Source organism: Scyliorhinus torazame, chromosome 15 (genome assembly GCF_047496885.1).
Source record: "Scyliorhinus torazame isolate Kashiwa2021f chromosome 15, sScyTor2.1, whole genome shotgun sequence".
In the NCBI taxonomy this organism is placed as follows: Eukaryota; Metazoa; Chordata; class Chondrichthyes; order Carcharhiniformes; family Scyliorhinidae; genus Scyliorhinus; species Scyliorhinus torazame.
In genome coordinates, this window is record NC_092721.1 from 171,737,504 (window position 1) to 171,759,019 (window position 21,516).

General features: G+C 47.2%; 1 protein-coding gene across 1 annotated transcript in view; it reads left to right on the forward strand.

Moving 5' to 3' along the window:
* LOC140391988 (anosmin-1) overlaps window positions 1–21,516 on the forward strand; it is a 286,799-nt gene that overhangs the window by 75,529 nt on the left and 189,754 nt on the right. The window lies entirely within an intron of this gene.

The following is a 21,516-nucleotide window of genomic DNA, read 5'->3' on the forward strand; positions in this document are numbered from 1 at the left end:
GACTTCCCTCCACCTTTAAAGAGGCAAAATTGGAGAACTGATGGGAAACAGACCTGTATATTCAAACACCTCAAGGTCAACTGGAAACTGCAGTTTCTCTGTCGCTTCAAAATGAAATTGTTTTCATGATCAAAGAAGCATAAGTTTCACATTAAGCAAATTGATCATCCTCGTGTACATTATAAATGCCGCTGCACATCATGCCACCGCCCTGTTCGTATTGTTCCAGCTGAAAGCTATTGAAGTTATTGAGGTGAGATTTGCTCACGTTGGGCAAGTGGAATTAAAGGTCCTTTCCTGGAGCAACCAAAATGGCATGGAGGAAAGACTAGTAATAATGCATAGAAATCCACAATGTGAAGGGAACAGACTCAACCAGCATCGCCCCATCCAGACTGACATACCAGAGCCAGCTTCTGGGTGGTGTGACTGCTGATGGGGGGCTGTGCGAATCCCAGCAGGAAGGGCCAGATCTGGTTACGGCTGTTAACTTTCATTTGGTCTTGGGACTTAACTGCTGACTGATATCTGTGAGAGCCATTATTCACACTCTGGGTGGTGGTGGACGTGGATGTAAAATGCATTGCACCGCACCTCTGAAGCCTCGAGTGGAAGGCAGGACTGCAGCTGGGAAGGAGACTTTGAGCGAGAGAAAATGGCAAGGAGATAAAAAAGATAAATCAACTTTGTTCTTTAGGATGAAACCAGTGTTGTAAGTGAAATGTTATAGAAACTAAGCTGTGAATGGAGTCAAATCTGCAAAGTTGTCATTTTTAACAAGCATAATCCTAATAAGTCCGATTATATTTACGTCAATTTGATGGGAAATAATCGTTCAGTAACTCCTAGTGTGCCGCATATCACAGGATTCTGTTATTGTTATGGCAGTGGTTAGCACTGCTGCCTTACAGCGCCAGGGACCCGGGTTCAATTCCAGCCTCAGGTGACTATCTGTGTAGAGTTCGCAATTCTCCCCGTGTCTGCGTCGGTTTCCTCCTGGTGCTCCGGTTTCCTCCCGCAGTCCAAAGATGTGCAGGTTAGGTGGATTGGCCATGATAAATTGCCCCTTAGTGTTTGGGGATGTGCAGTTTAGGTTATGAGGGTGCAGGGTGGAAGGCGGAGTGGACATGTGTAGAGTGCTCTTCTGAAGGATTGCTGCAGACCCGGTGGTTTGAATTGCCTCCTTCTGCACTGTACGGATTCTATGCTTATGTAGGGATTCTATGACAAAGTCCTTCAGTCATGAGTACTTGCGCACAGTAAAAGCACAAATTTCAGAAACCGAAGATGGAGGCCTAACGCAGCCTCTGAAAAAGAAAGACAAGCCAATGCTGCAAGCGAACAAGTCCTGATCAATGACTCACCATTTCCTCTTTCAAATGCTGATTGACTTGGTCGAGGCATCAAGCATTTTCTGTTAGGGACACGGCCTTCATGAAAGATGTTGGCCAAACGTTCTGTTTCTAGCACCAGAAGAACTGTGTCTACATTTTTTTGTCCCAAGTATAATCTGTGCAAGTGCTGTAGTCTCAGCTTTTATCTAGTTTATTGATGTTTCTATACAGAAACAAAATACGATCCATTGTAAATTTTGTTTTCCCCTAGTAAAATGACTTTTTACAAGAGAAGTCAGTTCTAATGTTAAATAGCGTGGTAATAAATACTCCATGCCTCCATTTACAATGGTACCCATTCCAGCTGCGCTAGACTTTCTCCCTGGTGCTGTCAAACTACTGATGTGAACTGACCCTGTCACTGTAGGGCAGATGAAAGTTTATGGCGCAGACTGAGCACAGGGACAGATGCCTGGCAAACAGCAGAAGGGCGATAGCAAAGAGTTTGAAGATGTCGTTATGCACTGGTGTCTCAGCTGCCTGCTAACAGCAAGGGTTCTGATAGCTCTATCAGTGTTCTGTTAGAAACCATGTTTATACTGTCTTCCTTCCGATAGAAAACTGGCACTAAATCTATGACGGGGTATGCTTCATTTACACCAGACCATTCTTGGCAGGGTTGACGTCTGTAAATTTAGGAATCTCTAAATGGGGCTCATAATGACTGTTGTTCCTTTCTCCTTCCGCACTGCGGTCCATAATACCCTCCGTTTTAACAAGTGAATGCTGTTCCCAGATGCGTTAGATTTAATGACCGAATGGTGCAAAGAAATCTCTTAGCACTTGTTGAACACCAGAGTCAGTATGGAACAAACACTGAATGATTCAGTGGGAGAGAAGGGGTCAGGTTGGGGTGTGCAAATTGTCTTGACCTTTTTACTCTTCATTACATGCCCTGAAATCCCAAATGTCAAATTAACTTTCCCCTCTGCTGTCTTACGCCTCACCTCACATTTAGCACTTTATTCCTGTACTAGTGCATTAGTTTGTGTGAAAGAGTTTGTATTCTATATTCAATAAGCATTGGGATGAAAAGAAAGCGCTATTCAGCTGTCGAGCCTGAACTAAATGGGAAACTAAAGAGGCTGTAACTCTGTAACAAATCAGGAGACACACATAGACTGCAGGCAATATTCTGAATAATGATGCCTGACTCTCGACTCATTACTATTAGTCCCTCCAGCACAGTTAGGTCAGATAGGTCAGATTCTCACTGGTTTACGATGACTTTGGAACAGTCCTTTGTCGAGGCGCATGCAAAGCTGGGTCCGAGTACCATCACTATTCCTAACGCTAACGGGACATCAAACAAAGTTGCTTGAATTGACCCAAAGTCTGCTTTATTTAGAGGATGTTGTGAACTAGTTATGTGTTTTGGGCTGTTAGTGCTGGGTGAGGGTGGCCATTATAACTTGTTTGTCAGTTTGGATCAACGGAAGATATTGCATTGAGAAAGTGTCAATGGCAAAAATGTGAAAAAAGAATTCACATGTTGCACAGTTACATCCTAAAGAAAGAACAACTGCTGCTTTAAGCTTTCCTTTCACTCAATACTGGCCTAGATCTTGCAATGTGGTTGGATTATTCCATGGACGTTGAGACCCTATGTCGGATCCAAATAGGGGTCCTGAACTCACCCTTGTAAGCAGCGATACGGGCAGTGCAATCTTCCGGGAAGTGGCCTCCCAGTTAGCTGCCTCCCTTCTCATCCTATTAAGGATAGCTGAAGGGCTTCTGCAGCTCGAGGCAGCTGTGGATCCACTAGGAGATCCAGGTACTGTTGAGGTAGATTGGAGGCACCCTGACTAACAAAGAAAGGCTGCACTGAAGACTCCTGAGGCTGCTGGGGCTATCAGGTGGAAGAGATCCTCTGCAGGATTCCACGACTGAAGCCTTCCATGTGGGCCTGCCACTGGAGCATTGAGCCTCTGGTTCTGATGCCCCCCTAACCGGCTGCAGAGATGCTGTCGATATGGTGGTCTCTGCAGGCAGTGGGGAGGCAGGACGGCCACTCCACCAGTGGGATAGTTCCTGTTTTGCTGAAAAATCACCTTGAATTGGGGCCTGAATGACCCAAACTGGCTGTCCACTTCCATGGAGCAGGCAGCTATTCCTGTCACCAGCCGACCCTGGGATTGGTCTCTGGCAGCAGGAGTGGCTGGTGGAGCATTCTCAATGTGGTCCCCCTCTGTTTACCTGACAGCATCCCTGCCTCCATGCCCATCTCCACGAAGCTGGGAAAGTCCAGCCCAACGTTTCAGGCCTGTGGCCTGTTTCCTGTTCAGTAATGGCATATTCAGTCATCCTTTGCAAGCAATGTTCTTTTCTGTGCCAACCTATTGCACATAACGGGACCCTGCTGAGTTATTTACACAATTTCTTGCTTCATTACTTGCCTGACAAGTACAATGAATTGGCATGCTGAATCGGTGCCGCTCTTTCAAACGGTGACTCTTTTGTATCAAATTTAATGAATAACAAATTAAATGATGAATGCGTCTTTACTTCAATTCCTTTTCTTATTCCAGCACTATTTAAAAGGACTTAAAGAAGCACAGCACTGCATTTGACCCAATATGACTGTTCATTCCAGAGTGGCATTTTATAACGCAGTGCTAAGCGGACTAATATAGCTGAACTGAAAGGCATTTTGAACAGGCCACAAACACGTACAGAGACAAGTGGGTAGATACTTTACATTGTGCAAAGAGGGTGACTTCAATGGAAATAAAGGGTGACTTCAATGGAAATAGAAACTGGGAGAGATGTAAAGCAGGTTGCCAACATGCTTTCATCTATACTATCACAAATCAAATATGACCCAAAATACTTCAACAACTGGTACTTTGAAAGCAAATAAAGGTGTTATTGCACGCTCCAAAATTGGTTGTCCAGAGCAAAAATAAGTCATCTTTATTTCTTTCACCAACATTTTCTCCTGCCGTTTCTTTTCTCTGAAGGCATGTTGCAGCTTCACCACAATTACTATAACTTATATTGATATATATCTTAAACATAGTAAAATGTCCCAATGTGCTTCACATGAGCATTATAAAGCATCTTCAGAATAGGTGACCAAACGATTGTCCCAAAAGATAGACAAAGCAGAATTAGGCCATTCGGCCCATCGAGTCTGCTCCGCCATTCGATCATGGCTGATGTGTTTCTCACCTCTATACTCCTGCCTTCTCATCATAACCCCTGATCCCCCTATTAATCAAGAACCTATCTATTATCTATCTTTGTGTTAAAGACACTCAGTGACTTGGTCGCCACAGCCTTCTGCAGCAAAGAGTTCCACAGATTCACCACCCTCTGGCTGAACATTCACCTCCTCATCTCAGGTTTAAAGGATCGTCCCTTCAATCTGAGGCTCTTTCTTCAGGTTCTAGTTTTTTCATCCAATCGAAACATCCTCTCAACTTTCACTATATCTCGGCCTCCCTCTCAGTATCCTGTAAGTTCCAATAACATCTCTCCTCATCCTTCTAAACTCCAACGGGTACAGACCCAGAGTCCTCAACCACTCCTCGTATGACAAGCTCTTCATTCCAGGGATCATTCTGGTGAACCTTCCCTGGACCCTTTCCAAGACCAGCACATTCCAACAGAGGAAAGAGGTAGCGAGGCGAGAGGTTTAGCGAGGGAATTTCGGAGCCTGGTCCTGATATTTGAAGGCAGGGCTGGCAATGGTGGAGTGATTAAAGTCAGGGAAGCTCAAGAGGCCGGAATTAGAGGAGCGCAGATATCTCAGAGTTGTGAGGCAGGACGAGATAGGGAGAGAAACCATGGTGCAGTAAAAAATTGATGCAGGTGAGGGGAGTAACAAAAAGGCATGTTCTATATGCACTACATATTGGAACTCTCTACTGAGCAGCACCATGGATGTACCGCCACCACACAAACTCCAGTGGTTCAAGAAGGCAGCTCACCAGCACCTTCTCAAGGGTAATTATGGGCAGGCAATAAATACTGGTCTTGCTGATGGATCTGCTGAACACTGCACATCTTGTCAACACACATTTTCTAGGCTTGCTTAAGAAAAAAATGCATTGGGGAAAAGTATGATGAATGCAGAAATTGTTTTTCTATATATATTTAATATCTATTGCAGTAATTTTTTTAAATGCCTGGGTTAAGGCATATATTTGTTGCAGTAATATCATTAAAGAAGCTAGGTTGAGATGCCCAGACGGTGTGTCTGCTAAAGCTGTAATTAAGGAGTCATAAAAGAGTACGGTAATTATTGACTTTCACCACTTAATTGGTTAGTGATAAAGGGCTTATGGAATCATTTTCCATGGAGATTCCCTGGAGTGTCAATAATTAATGAGGGAGTGGTGTTTAGTCCTAGCTAAGCAGATCATGGAACTTAGTGGGATACAGGTGATGTAATTAATGGAAGCAGCCAGGTCTGCCTGTAGTTCTTCAGACTGCTAGAATTTGTTTAGGTGAACTGTTTGCCATTTGATTTGAGTCTGACAAGCCAGACGGATCTGCTCTTGAAAGGGACTCTCTCCAAAGGTCTCTACGCAGCTGTGCAAATAAACCTGTTTACGTGCGTGGCCACGGACCTGGCAAATCTCCGGCAGAATCGGCAGCTAGAGCCGGGTGCTTTACGCTGCCTGCCCGCTAGCCCCCCACTAAATGGAGGATCGGTGACCGTTTTGCGCCAATTTTTCGGTTGTTAAACGCCACCGTTCCCATGCTGGGGTCAGGACATAGCTTGAAAATCGGAGAATCCAGCCCAGTAAGATTAAGTTTTTCCTTGTGTTCAAGAACTGTTTAATGGATAACTGTAAAGACATTTCTTTGATGTTAACGTGATTAATTCTGTATTTAAATTAAAGTTTGTTTTAACATTAAAGGTACCTATTGGTCAGAGTCATCAGTCCTAGGGTGAAGTATCTTTTCCTCACAGTTTTACAAATTTCAAAAAAATTGTTTGGGACTCTCGTCCAATATTTTAGCGAATGTGGAGGTCTGGCCCAGTATCATAATAAAGGCACATTTGGCCCATTAAAAACATAACTTTCCTTCAAGAGTTTGAGGGCAAGAAACTAGCATAAAAGTAATCACAGTACTCTTATAAACAGTGGGAAAGACCAAAGGAGTGAATTTTTCAGTCAGAACAGTCAGGGCAGCACGGTAGCACAAGTGGATAGCACTGTGGCTTCACAGCGCCAGGGTCCCAGGTTCGATTCCCCGCTGGGTCACTGTCTGTGCGGAGTCTGCACGTTCTCCCCGTGTCTGCGTGGGTTTCCTCCGGGTGCTCCGGTTTCCTCCCACAGTCCAAAGACGTGCAGGTTAGGTGGATTGGCCATGCTAAAAATTGCCCGTAGTGTCCATAAGGGTTGGGAGGGGTTATTGGGTTGCGGGGATAGGGTGGAAGTGAGGGATTAATGTGGGTCGGTGCAGACTCGATGGGCCGAATGGCCTCCTTCTGCACTGTATGTTCTATGTAATATCTATGTAAGTAGTCATAATAAATATTAACAATAGTTGAATAATCATTGATATTAGCATCCCAGCATCCAAGGAGAGTGATCTGCCCATTTCCTGTCTTCTTGGCGCCATTTTCTATTCAATTCTCACAATTTGAGTGATCTCTCAGCATGAGAGTGCAACAATTGTGTTGAATGTATTGAGCGTTCTTAAGGATAGCAGATGGTCTGGCTGCAACGGGAGTTTTCCATTCACGTCTCTCCTCTCCAGGTGCTCTTAGTATTTGCAGATGTGGATATATCAGCACTGTAAGCACACTCATAGGAATTCAGCAGTGCATTAAGCTGCTTGAGGCTAAGCGGAGGGCCCTAGGGTGTTTTAAAAGCCCTTATGCATTGTGATTTCAAATGGAAAGTCCACCCATAATTCGAAAAGGTCCACGACAGGAAGTCCTCATGGGCTGTGAAGAGTGGTATTCTTTGAGTTTACTCATGCGGCTGCTGCAAGTCTTCAGGAACCCCCGAGGAGAATTGAAACCTTGACCTGGATTGCAATGCGATCATCCGAGAGCAGATCATGGTTGCAGAGTGGAATTCTGAAGTTGTTGCAACCAGTAAAACTTTTCACTTTAAAAAAAAACTGTTTCCATCCCAAAATAAACAAGGACGAAGAAGAAAAAATTGTGGTGCATGATTTAAACCTCACTTTATTTCAAGGAAGGAGAGCATGAGGAAGGTACAATCCGATACAGAATTAAATTGACATTGAAAATGAAATAAAACAAGTGGAGAGTGAGAAGAAGGAGAAAAAGGAGGAAAATAGGGAGAACAGAACAATGTGGTTCAGCTTTTTATCTTTATTTGTTTGTGAATGGGTAACTTTGCTGCAGTATTGGTGCTATCTTCAGTGAAGGCTAAATTTCATAAGGTTGAGTTTATCTTACAGGTGTAAAAATTGGCACAACACAAGTCAGCTCACTCCTAATCTGCAGATATGCTGGACCACTGCTAAAACTGTTAGATCTGTGATTGACACACTGGCACTAACCGCTTAATACCGGAATTAGGCCGTACACAAAGAAACATAGAATTCCTGCAGTGCAGAAAGAGGTCATTTGGCCCATCGAGTCTGCACTGACCCTCTGAAAAAGCACCTTACCTAAGCCCACTCCCCCGCCCTATCCTCGTAAGCCCATAACCCCACCTAACCGGCACATCTTTGGACACTAAGGGCAATTTAACACGGTCAATCGACCTAACCTGCACATCAGGTATTGTTACTGAGAGGTGAGGGTGTTGTCTCAACTCCACAGCATTTGTCACTGCTCCTACTTCAGCGCTCTCTACCCAACCCCAGGACTGATTTTTGGACCATGAGCAGCCAGGCAGTTGGATTAGTCACAGGAGCAGATGTAGGCCACCCGGCCCATCAGTAGATGTTCACGTTGAAGGAAGGGGCAATGGTGTCAGTTCATTTAAATAATTTAAATGAATGAACATTTAGTTTTGTTTCTTTTAATGTAGGTAGATGAACACAGTGGCTGGCCAACAGGAAACAAAGCACTTTAGGAGTCCAGGATGTAAATCAATTAAAATGAGCTTAGTTGATTTTGTGGCAGATTGCTCCCTGAAAATTGGCTGCATCATTCTCCTACATAATAACAATGCCTGCATGGCAAAATCCATTGTCCCCATCTGAAAAGAAACAGTGGGAGCCAAGAGGAAGAAGAAACAATTGTGGTAAAAAAAATTTAAACCTCATTTTATTTTTAGGAAGTAAGGGATGAGGAAGATTATGTGCAATTAGATGAAGCAGAACAACACTGAAGTATAAAAATAAGTTAGCCAATTGGAGTGAGAAGCAAGAGGAAATGGGGGAAAACAGGGACATTTTAGTCATTCCCTATAGATAAGGCAGGTCTTTATTTTTTATTATTGAGTTCACTGATTCCAGCCAGGCCAGAGTGCTGGTAATGGCTCAAAAAATTGACCCTAGCACCCGAAAGATTATTGTTCCTTATTATTGTTCAAATGAATTGCATTCTCGAAACATAAAGAATTGCTCACCATAGGAATGAGTAGAGAGTGTCAGAAAAGGCGGTGATTTGGGGTGTCTTGTTGGATGGGCTGAAGTGTGGACTTTGAGAAAAGTGGACATGGAGGGTCGGTGCAGACTTGATAGGCCGAATGGCCTCCTTCTGCACTGTAGGGATTCAAGTGATTAGAGAATTGTGAAATGTGGTTCTGGAGAAGGATGGAGTGGGTCAGTTGGAGAGGACAAGCTCTCAGAATGCTGGAAGAGGAAAGATTGACAGTGAATAGCATCAAGAAAAGTTTGGATTGGCTATGTTCCGAGGCATGAGAACTTGCTGAAGGAGATGATTGAAGGAAAGTTATCGAGGGATGTAGGCCAAGAGAACGATTGAAAATGGGAAGACTCCTATGAGCGTCTGAAGAGGAAAGCTTGGGATCACGATATGTGGGGGAATCAGCAGCGGACATGCCCTCAGGCAGATCTGTATGGCTACTGCCTTGCTGAAACATGCATGTATGGATTAGACTAGGCTTAGATATGGTCTCGTAGTGGTCAAGTAGCCCAAATACTTATTCTGTAAGCTAAAATATAAAGAACAGCCGCTGGCGTGAGGTATTGGAGGATTTTATGTACCTGCTCGAATCAGCGTCTTGTGGTCAACATGGAGGGGACATTTAATTGGAAGATGGTGGGTGGCGAATTTGCTGTGTTCCTGCCTCTGCCCTGATTGTGTGTTAAAGCCTTACTGCGTCTTCACAGAATTGTTACGCCGCAGAAGGAGGCCATTTGGCCTATTATGTCTGTACCAGCTCTTCAAACGAGCGTTATTACTCTATGTTATTCCTCAGTCTTTCCCCCGTACTCCTGCACATTGTTTCTATTCAAAGAATCACCTCATGCCCTCTTGAATGCCTTGATTGAACCTGCCTCGATCACACTTCCAGGCAGTGCATTCCAGACCCGAACCATTCATAGAATGAAACAGATTTTCCCACATCACATTTGCTTCTGTTGCAAATCACTTTAAATCAATGCCCTCTCATTCTTGATCCTTTTACGAGCAGGTACACTTTCTCCCTATCTAATTTGCCCAGCCTCCTCATGATTTTGAACATCTCTCTCAAATCTCCTCTTAGCCTTCTTCTCTCCAAGGAGAACAGTCCCAACCTCTTCGACCTACCCTCATAACTGAGATTCTCATCCCTGGAACCATTCTTGTAAAGCTCTTCTGCACTCTTTTCAATGTGTTCACATCCTTCCTATAGTGTGGCACCAGAACTGCACACAATACTCCAGCTGAGATCTAACTGGTGTACTGTATAAGTTCAGCATAACCTCCTTGCTCTTGGACTCTATTCTGCTATTAATATTGCCCAGAATACTATATGCTTTATTGACTGCTCTGTCCACCTGTCCTGCCACCTTCAATGATCTATGCACATATACACCCAGGTCTATGTGCTTTTGAAGTTTTACACTGTCCTCTTCACAGTTTTCAATTCTTCCAAGTTTTGAGGCATTCGCAAACTTTAAAATTGCCCCTGCATAAAGGAAAGGAAAAGCAAGTGTCCCAATACTGATCCCTGGGGAACACAACTAGAAACCGTCCTCCATCCTGAAAACTATCAGTTGATCATTACTCTCTGCTCCCTATTATTCAGTCAATTTTGGATCCACGGTGCCACTGTCCCTTTTATTCCATCAGCTATAACTTTTATGTGGCACTGTATTAAATACCTTCTGAAAGGTCCATATACACCACATCAATAGCAATACTCTCATTGACCCTGTTACCTCCGCAAAAAAACTACAGCAAGTTAGTTGAACATGATTTCCCCTTTAGAAACCAATGACCGAAGCCAGGCTAACCGGCCTATAATTTCCCGTCTTCTGCCTCCTTCCCTTCTTAACTAGGTGTGTTACATTAGCCACTTTCCAGTCCTCTGGGACACTCCCTGCCTCCAGTGATTCCTGAAAGATCACCACCAATGCCTCCACAATCTCCTCAGCTATCTCTTTTAGAATCCTGGAGTGTAGTCCATCTGGTCCAGGTGATTTATCCACCTTCAGACTTTTCAGTTTCCCCAGAGGCTTTTCCTTAGTAATGGCCATTACACTCACCTCTGCCCCCTGAATCTCCTGGAGTTCTGGCATCCCACTGGTGTCTTTCACCTTGAAGAATGATGCAAAGTAACTATTCAGTTCCTTTGCCATTTCTTTGTTTCCTGTTACTACTTCTCCAGTGGTCCAATGTTTATTCAATGACATGGGGAGAAAGTGCAAACTCCACACAGCCAGTCACCCGAGGTCTGCATGAAACCCGGGTCCTTTTCGCTGTGAGGCAGCAGTGCTACTACTGTGCCACCGTGCCGCTCCCATATGGGACACTTGCCTTTTTCTATCGAGGCATAGGTTACAAAAGCAGGGAGGTCATGTTGGAGTTGTGTAGAGCTTTGGTGAGGCCACAGCTGGAGTACTGTGTGCAATTCTGGTCGCCATATTATTGGAAGGATGTGATTGCACTCTAGGAGAGGCGGGGGGGGGGGGGGGGGGGGCGTTGCAGAGGCAATTCACCAGGATGTTGCCTGGAATGGAACATTTAAGTTATGGAGAGAAGTTGGATAGGTTTGGCTTGTTTTTGTTGGAGCAGAGAAGATTGAGGGGTGACTTGATCGAGGTGTATACGATTATGAGAGGCATGGATAGGGTGGATAGGGAGCAGCTGTTCCCCTTAGTTGAAAGGTCAGTTACGAGGGGACACAAGTTCAAGGTGAAGGGCAGGAGGTTTAGATTGGAATTTGAGGAAAAACCTTTTTACCTAGAGGGTGGTGACAGTCTGGAGTGCACTGCCTGGGAGGATGGTGGAGGCGGGTTGCCTCACATCCTTTAAAAAGTACCTGGATAAGCACTTGGTACGTCACAAGTAGGCTTACATTAACACCGCAATGAAGTTACTGTAAAAATCCCCTCGTCGCCACACTACGGCGCCTGTTCGGGTACACAGAAGGAGAATTCAGAATGTTCAAATTACCTAACAGCATGGGCGGGATTCTCCAACCCCCCGCCAGGCGGGTGAATTGCCGGGGGGCAGCGTGAATCCCGCCACGATGCCAGCTGCCGGATTCTCCGGCGCCGGTTTTTCGACGGGGGCAGGAATCGCAGCGGTCGGGGGCCGTCGAAGAACAAATCTTCAGGGATATTACAGAGAGATGCAAACATTATGGAGTAGTTATAATGGAGGACATTAATTAGCCAAATGTAGACTAGGACAGTGGTAGTGTAAAGGGTGGAGAGGGGCAAAAATTCCTAGATTGTGCTCAAGGAACCTTTCTGCAGCAGTATGTGTTCGGTCCAACAAGAAAGGCTGCTTGGTTCTTGGAAATAAGGTGGGCCAAGTAGATCAAGGCTGGGATTCCACATTTCCCCCCCGAAGATCCGGAATTCTGATTGGACGGATAATCCTGCGTCGGACCTTCATTATTATAATTGTTAGTATCCCTGCCTGTCATGCGGGAGACTGGGGTTCAATTCGGTGAGTTCATTGCAATTTTAAAATGACGGTGGCACACTGTTGCCTCACAGCGCTGGGGACCCGAGTTCAATTCCAACCTTGGGTCCCCGTCTGTCTGGAGTTTGCACTTTCTCCTCTTAAAGTGCCCCTTAGTGTCAAAAGTTGTGTGGGTTAGATGGGGCTATGGGGTTACGGGGATAGGACGGGGAACTAGGTCTGGGTTGGGTGCTCTTACAGAAGGTTGGTGTCGACGCATTGGGATGAACGGCCTCCTCCGACACTGTAGGAATTCTACGATTCTGCGGGACAAAGACGGTGCGGCAGACCCGTCTCCAGTTCAGCCCTGCCGGCCACAGCAGATTTCCCGTCAACTTATTTGCATGGATTACAATACAATTAATGGGCTGCAATCCCGAATCTCTCCCCCCGACACCCCCATTGTGCTCCGATCTCCACAACATTAACTCCACCAGATGGGCTTTGGTGTGTGTATTGCCAAGGCCAGTCCTGGTGCGATGAACCCCAAGGGGGATCAGCCCATTGCCCCTGTGCCCCTCTGCCACTGCCACGCAGCAGAGGGCTGGTCCCCCAAAGGTCCTGGGAGTTTGGTGGGCTCGGCTTGCATTCCTGTCTAACCGGCCCAGTTCCGTTCTTGCCCCACTGAAGTCAGCTCTCCCCCAGTTAATTATATTCATTCTGGATTACCTATTTTCCTTTTTTATCTTCATCCTAAACCTTAGAACACAATGATCACTGTTTCCTAAATGTTTCCCCACTGACACTATCACAAGACTCTTATGTTCTAGAGTCTAAGTTGCAAATGTGCCGGTTTCCCATTCCTTCCCGGTCTCGGGCTGCCATTTTGAATGGGTGCCCGATCCCAGCATTCAGTGGCATGCCCCCCCCCCCCCCCCCCTCCACCCACAATGGAAATGTTGACCCCTCTTTGTTCCTGCTGCCAATGGGAGCACCCCCAAATACTCAGCAAGGATTGGATTCTAACCCCCCACCCGAGGAATAATTAATATCCCCCCAACACCACGCACGCATGAGGGTGACCTGACACCTTCAGCAGCTCCCCCTCAATTCCGTCCTTCAGCCACAACCCCCTTCAGATCTTCCCCCTTCAGACCCCACCATCTGGCTTTGCCAATGGCACGTTGCCCCCTGGCGCCATGGCACTGACAACCTGGCAGTGACACACTAGCCTTGCACGATGGACAATGAGTGGGGTTAAGCAGGTGAGCCCAGTGCTCCCACACCCCTCTGTCGCTGCCAAGCTGCAGAGGGACGGTCCCCCATGGATCCTGGGGTTTGGATAACCTCAGGCTCTGGGTGCGGGATAGACCCTGGGACCCTCCCCCTGGATGGGGGTGTCCAGTGTCTGGACTGCTCCTTCCAGCCCTGGGCAACCTGAAGATCACTATTGGCATGATGATATCAGGCAGCCCATTATTCAAATCTTTGTATGATCTGTTTAAAGGCTAAAGTCGCCTCCTCACTCTGACTGCTGTGCCTGACATGTGCAGAGCAGATCAGACAGTTTATTGAAGATTCCTGTGTTCTGGGCCAGGGTTTAGAGAACCCCAAAGTGTATCATGGAGTTCACCTGACCCACAGCTTTTAATAGATTGCGGTATGGGGAGCACACGGCCCACTCTACAGGTGTGGTACAGCAGAAATGGAAAAGTAATTTTTATAAGCAAAACAATGTTTATTCTATGAACTCAAGTTAACCTTTTTAAAACATACTGTGAACATCTCAGCAACCATTAATTCAAATACAACCCCCAAGGAATACAACACTAAGTAATCCTTTAAGCTTTCCTTTTAACATCCATACAACTTAAAATACCTTTTACCAGAAGCACATCAGGTTAAAGTCACTACTGTTATCCGTTTTAAATCACCAGGATCGATTTACAGTCTTTAGATTACAGAGAGAGACTCTAATACACATTCTGGCTGTGACTGCAGCTATCCAGCTCTGAAAACGAAACTAAAACACACCCTGCAGCAAACAGACTAAAACGAAAGTAAAAAGCTGACAGACAGCCCAGCTCCACCCACACTCTGACATCACTGCAGTGATAAACACCCATTTCTTAAAGGTACTCTCACTACAGATATTTATATACACACCCATTTATAAACACCCATTTCTTAAAGGTACTCTCACTACAGATATTTATATACATACCCATTTATAAACACCCATTTCTTAAAGGTACTCTCACATGACACAAGCAAAGAAGACTTTCCCTTTCCTCACACCTGTTCCATCAGCCCAATGATTTACAAACGTCTCTTTTTTGAAGTGTCAGAGCCTACAACAATGCTAAAGGCTTGAAATCCCCTGAGATCCTTTGAAATGGTAAGCATTCCATTCAATTTCACAAAGCAGTATCTTTCACCAGCCTTTGATTGACAGCTTGATGGTTTAAACATTAACGGTTCATACATTAAATAAAGCTTCCAGAAGGTTTGTTTATTTATCTTGCCCTTCACGTTTGACTGCATCTGAAGTACCTCCCCTTGATTCTAACCACCATATTTATAAATATTCTTGTTATGACTGACTGCTCTTGACCACTTCTACAATGCTAAGTGTCTGCAATTATAAAACAGGAAGTGAAACCACTTAGTTGTTTTGGCTGGGCAGGAGCTGAACAATAGGCTACCTTCGAAACAGAAAAAGCCTGGACACAGTCAAGGTATGTTCCCTTAAAAGAGAAGGGTAGGGCAAACAAATCCAGAGCTCCCTGGATGAAAAAGGAGACGGAAATTAAGATAAAGAAAAAGAGTGCTGATGACTGGTGCTAGGTAGAAAATATAGTTGCGAACCAAGAGGAAAACAGAAGATTCAGAGGGGAGGTGAAAAAGCACATTAGAGAAGCAAAGCGGGATTATGAGAAAAGACTAGCTGTCAACATTAAGGGGAATCCCAAAGGCTTCTATTGGGATATAAATTGTAAACAGCTGGTAAAATGAGAAGTAGCGCCAATTTGGGGCCTAACAAGGAATTTACACATGGAGGCTGGGGGCATGGCTGAGGTATTTAATGAACAATTTACAGGATCACTCAGAAGCACCGAATAATAGTGCTGAAGAGGCTCTTCAGCCTAATGAGTCTACACCACCACGATATTTCCACAATAATACCCTCCCTCCAGCACCCTCCTGAGTTGACCATCCTATATTGTTGAGGGTGGGAGCTATCATTGAAAGCTAATGATCCCAAGGTACTCTTTGAAGGAGTTATCCTGGTGTCCAGGCAGTGTTTTTCAGCCATCAATAATGGATCACACATTCGTCATGTTGCTGTCAGTGGAATTTACTTACACAGAAGTTACCTGCGCCTCAAAAATTAATTTGTATGAAGAACTTTGCAATACGTGCAAGATGTGGAAAGTGTAGCAATGTTATCTAAATCTTGCCTGGGGAAAACTGAGAGGAAAGAAAAACAAATTTGAGTAAAGTAAAATTTTAATACTTTGGGGTTCATGCAGATCAGAGTTTGAAAACTGTTATTTTAAACGTACTGGCAACCTAACTCTATCCGTTTCTGTCTACGGCATTATTGTTCTATTTTTGGATACAGTACAGGAGTAATTTGAGACAGGGCATGTGTTGAGCAAGCCTGGGAGGATAAAGATGACTTTGAACCTTTGAGTCCCAAAGCTGTCCACCTCTGGTGTTTATCCTGTGCCAAGTCTAGATCTGTTGTTGACTAATGGTTTGCTATGATTGGTGATAAACTCCATGACTGTCATGCCGTATGACTAGCAGGATGGTAGAAGGCGGCCTAGATGGTCCTTGGTCTTTCTTCGCCTGGTAATTCCTATGTTTGTATTGTAATACTAACTAGTTGGGATGTTGACAGCTTGCCCCATATGTATCACACCTCTCTCTAATAGGGAATGGGGGAAGAGCTGTGGGGTTATTTAATGAGATAAATGCAGTCAATGCAGAGTAGATTTGAGGTGGGAAACATAATAGAAAAATGATTAAACCACCATTCTCTTCCTGTTTGAAACCACCTTTGAACCTTTCTACACATTTGTTAAATACTTAACAATGTTCATGGAAATATTTTGAAATACAGTGAAATATACCTCCATAATGTATGGATAAGTGATTCATGGCGGACTATAATAGTGACAGCCGGTCACACCATTCACCTGTTTAAACATTGACCCAGATATTTCCTATAATCCAGTGTATTTTTGTGAGTTCAAATGAATATCGAGAAAGAATTATTCCAGTAGTTAATAGCGCATTGTGGTAATAAATCACTGTTGAAAATGCCATTCATTGGATAACCGAAGGAAGTCCTGGACAGAGTTCACAGCATACCCTATAGGACCCAGAAGGATACACTGGAGTTGCAGTGAGAATATTGTATAATGCATTAGGATATATTGCTATATTGGAGGTGCTACGTAAATGCAAATTGTTGTCATAGGAAAATATTTGGTTATAAAATAATTGCACATATTTGAAGTAAAAAGCAAAACAACTCAATGGCTGCAGATAGGAAAATGGGAAGATTTTGTCAAAAAAAATTACATTGTGCCTAGCAATCACTCACACAGAGTCCAGTCAAATCGCTCACTGGTCTTCAATCCAGGTGTTAACTCATTTGTTTTAAAAGTTTCACTCCTCAGCTAAGTTAGAGACCAAAGCATTTTGGTGCAGATGTGTGAAATGTTCCCGTGATAATATTAGGTTGCATAATTTTCAGATTCAAGAATAGGGATGTAAATATTGGTCCTTTAGAGGATGAGAGGGGAGATTTAATAATGGGAGATGAGGAAATGGCTGAGGAACTGAACAGGTTTTTTGGGTCGGTCTTCCCAGTGGAAGACACAAATAACATGCCAGTGACTGATGGAAATGAGGCTATGACAGGTGAGGACCTTGAGAGGATTGTTATCACTAAGGAGGTAGTGATGGGCAAGCTAATGGGGCTAAAGGTAGACAAGTCTCCTGGACCTGATGGAATGCATCCCAGAGTGCTAAAAGAGATGGCTAGGGAAATTGCAAATGCACTAGTGATAATTTACCAAAATTCACTAGACTCTGGGGTGGTCCCGGCGGATTGGAAATGAGCAAACGTGACACCACTGTTTAAAAAAGGAGGTAGGCAGAAAGCGGGTAATTATAGGCCAGTGAGCTTGACTTCGGTAGTAGGGAAGATGCTGGAATCTACCATCAAGGAAGAAATAGCGAGGCATCTGGTTGGAAATTGTCCCATTGGGCAGACGCAGCATGGGTTGATAAAGGGCAGGTCGTGCCTAACTAATTTAGTGGAATCATCAGTCTTGACCCAAGCCATCATTTTCTGAAAATACCAATGGAAAATGGTAGGGGTTCAGAATAGGTCTGTCAGCGCCTGATAAAGATAGATAGTTCTAATAACACCTTGGGTGAGGATTGTCATCAGCTTTGATTTTTTGTTTTTATCCCGAGTTGATGTATTTCTTTTTCTCAGCACCAGTTTATTGTTGGCTGCTTCAAGAGAGTGTGAGGTTTCCAGACAAACACTCCCCTGCCTCCTACGCACTGCGCTTTGCTGTTCACTCAGCTGCCTTGGCTGCAGTTTCAAAATGTTTATTATATGTTTAACATTTAAACTTGCTTCTTTTATTCTTGTTTGTCCTTTGAGGCGAAGCTGACCACGTTAATCACCTGCGGGTGTTTGGTCGGGTTCTGGTGGGTATGGAGGTGACCTCTCTGCCCGATCAGCGACCCGAAGCCTCTGCTGCAAATAAGACAGGATAGCACAGATGACTGAGTTTTGGGCCAGTTGCTGCCTCAGGATTTCCTCTCCTCGCGTTTTATCTCTGGCTCTGAAATGCGCTTGTTTTCGAAGGAGGCCATGGCTCTTTATCTGGTTGTGCCAGGTGCAGTGATCCTGGGTGAACTTCTCCCAGGACTCGCCAAAGTCAATATTGAAACTCCAAATGAAGCTTTCAGCGTGTCGTATTATCACTTCCAGCGGATGCCATGAGAGCGCACCTCAGACTCAAGGGGCGGGATTCTCCCGCGACCGGCGGGATGGTCCGACGCCGGCACCAAGAACGGCGCGAACCACTCTGGCGTCGGGCCAACCGGAAGTTCCGGAAATCTCCGACCCGGAAGGGGCTAGCATCGGCGTGACGCCAATCGCGACGGCGTCACCTGTCACAGACGCACACGCCGTCATTGACGCCGTGCAGCGCCGCAGCACAAGAGACGCCACCGCCGGAGACTCGGCAAAATGGCCGCCTGCCGCAGTGGAGCAGAGGAGGGAGGCTTTGTACCCCGGACACGGCCACAGGGTCACACCTAACCTCAGCCGGCGCCTGTGGAGGGAGATGGCAGAGGCCGTCAGCGCCGTGGCCGTAACAGCCAGGACAGGCAGCCAGTGCCACAAGAAGGACAATGACCTAGTCAGGACAGCCAGGGTGAGTACACCCCCACCCCCCCCTCCAGGATGGGCAGCACAGCCCTAGCTGAAACCGACATGGTTGCACCACCCATGCAGACTGCATTGGCAGGATGGGCTGTGAACCTATGCCAACGTACACACAACCGCTGGTCTGCAATGTCTGCCTAACACTGTTGTCCTTTATCTCTGTCACCCCCCCCGCCACCCCATAACAACCGGGAGTGTGACAGGACCAGAGGGTGTCCACCTGAATTGCGCCCCCTCATTGTTCATGAAGAGTGGGCCCTGGACCTTGCAGGCGGACCCGAGGTCCGAGAGGTTGCGGATGCAGAGATCAAGGGCGCAGCACCAAGTGAGTCCTCCAACTGCCTGCCCCCCTTCTCCCACATCCCCCCTTCCCCCATCCCCCCTTTCCCCCGTCCCCCATCCTCCCATCTCCCATCCCGCCTTCCCCTATCTCCGTCTGGATGCCGAGCCATGCATGCTGTATTGTGTATTGCAGGACCAAACGTCGACCCACCTGCCCCTGCGGATGCCGACCGCCCCCAGGACGTGCCAGGGCGCCCACAGGACATGGAGTGACCTGGGCCAGCAGGCATACGATGCCCCGACCCAGTGCCAGGGTGCCCACAGGACAGGGACCGACCTGGGCCGTCAGGCATACGACGGCCCCACCCAGTGCCAGTGCACCCACGAGCCAGGGATAGACCTCGACCGTCAGGCATATGCCGCCCCCATCTAGTGCCAGTGCGGCGACGCTGTAGGGCCACAACCAGCGACGGGGAGGGCAGCTACACCAACAGGTCCCGCTCCTAGTCGACCCAGGACACTGACACACAGGACGCAACCACCCAGGACACTGACACACAGGACACACCCGCCCAGGACACTGACACACAGGACACAGCCACCCAGGACACCCACACACAGGACACAACCACCCAGGACATTGACACACAGGACACAGCCACCCAGGACACCCACACACAGGACACAACCACCCAGGACACTGATACACAGCACACAGCCACCCAGGACACCCACACACAGGACACAACCAACCAAGACACTGACACACAGGACACAACCAACCAAGACACTGACACACAGGACACAGCCACCCAGGACACCCACACACAGGACACAACCACCCAGGACACTGACACACAGGACACAACCACCCAGGACACTCACACACAGCAGACGGACGGACAGGAAACCTCACCCCAGGGGACCCCGGACTTCGGGTCCGATGAGGACCTCGACATTACGCCACTGCTATCTTCTACACCCTCAACCATCGCAGAGACACTCACCTCGGTTGGGCACTTTAGCGATGAGACTTCTGGGACACTAACTGGTGCGCACAACACAGCCGTCCCAGTACAGCAGGTGAAGGTGGGAGCAGCCGAGGGGCCGGACGGTCGGAGGGCAGCCCGGCCCCAGCAACCATCTATCGCCCAGACGGGTCCCGGGTTTCTGGAGTTATCACACCCACCCATAGACCCGATTCAGTCACGGACCCAGGGACGATCGAAGGGGGTGACGGCTGGCTTGCAGCAGCTGCAGACGCAGGTGGAGGAGTCCACCCGCGTGCAGGAGCAGGGAGTGGTGCCGGTCATGCATGCCATCCAGGCCAAAACCGCATGGGTGGCGTCCGCGGTGGAGGCAATAGGTGCGACGGTGTCAGACATGGGTAGCAGTATGCAAGGCCTGGGGCTTTCCGTACAAGCTGTGTCCGTGGCCCAGGACATGGCTGCCCTCTCACAGCCAGCCAGACAGGGATGGCCAACTCCCTGAGCTCCATGGCTGCAAACTTGCAGACCCTTGTTGATACCAGGGCGGGCCTCCAGGACTGGCAGCGCCAGGTGCCGGGGATGCCTCGGGTACTGGATCCGTTCGCACCCCCAACCCATGGAGAGACCCTGGGGCCATCGGACACCCCGAGGGAGGAGGAGGTGCTGGGGCCTGTTCCGGGTCCCCCTGTAGGGGAGGTCCCGGAACACCGCGACACCTCAGACTCCCCCCCCCTTCCTTCCCAGGTGCATCTGGCGGGCAACGGGCAGGACAGGCTGGCAGCTCGCCATCCCAGTCGCCTGAGCCGCAGCCTGGCCCATCCAGGCCGGACCGCCCCAGGAAACTGCCGGCAAAGGGGTCCCTAGTCACAGGGCAGGAATCACAGGAGTCCACCTCCAGTTCTGCTGTACCATCTGGGGAACCACCCAGACGTAGGCCAAAAAATTAGACACAGAGTAAGTTGGCACGAGCGCAGGGCACAGATTAGTTATAGGGGCTAGGGCACATGTATGAACTGTTTGTCATTAAAATCACTTTCACACCTACAGAAGCTGCCTTTGTGCTCTGTCCGATGCGTGCAGGGGTGGGGTGTGAGGTGAGCGCCAGTGTGTGTGTGAGGGGTGATACGCCGAGCTCAGGTGAGTGTGTCCCTCCCCGGGTTGCCCTCGCCACCCCCCCGGGCAGATGACGGGTCCGTGCGCTGCAGTGTCACGGCCGCATGCAGGGACGGTCCAGGTGGAGGGTGTTACTGTGGCATGAGTCAGACATTGTCTAATGATGTAGAGCCCGGAGCTCATCACAGAGCGGGTCGTCATCATCCTCCATGGCCTGCAATAGACCCGCTTCCACTGGCGACCATGTGAGCCCTGCCCGTTGTGCCGCAGGTGGATGTGCAATGGAGG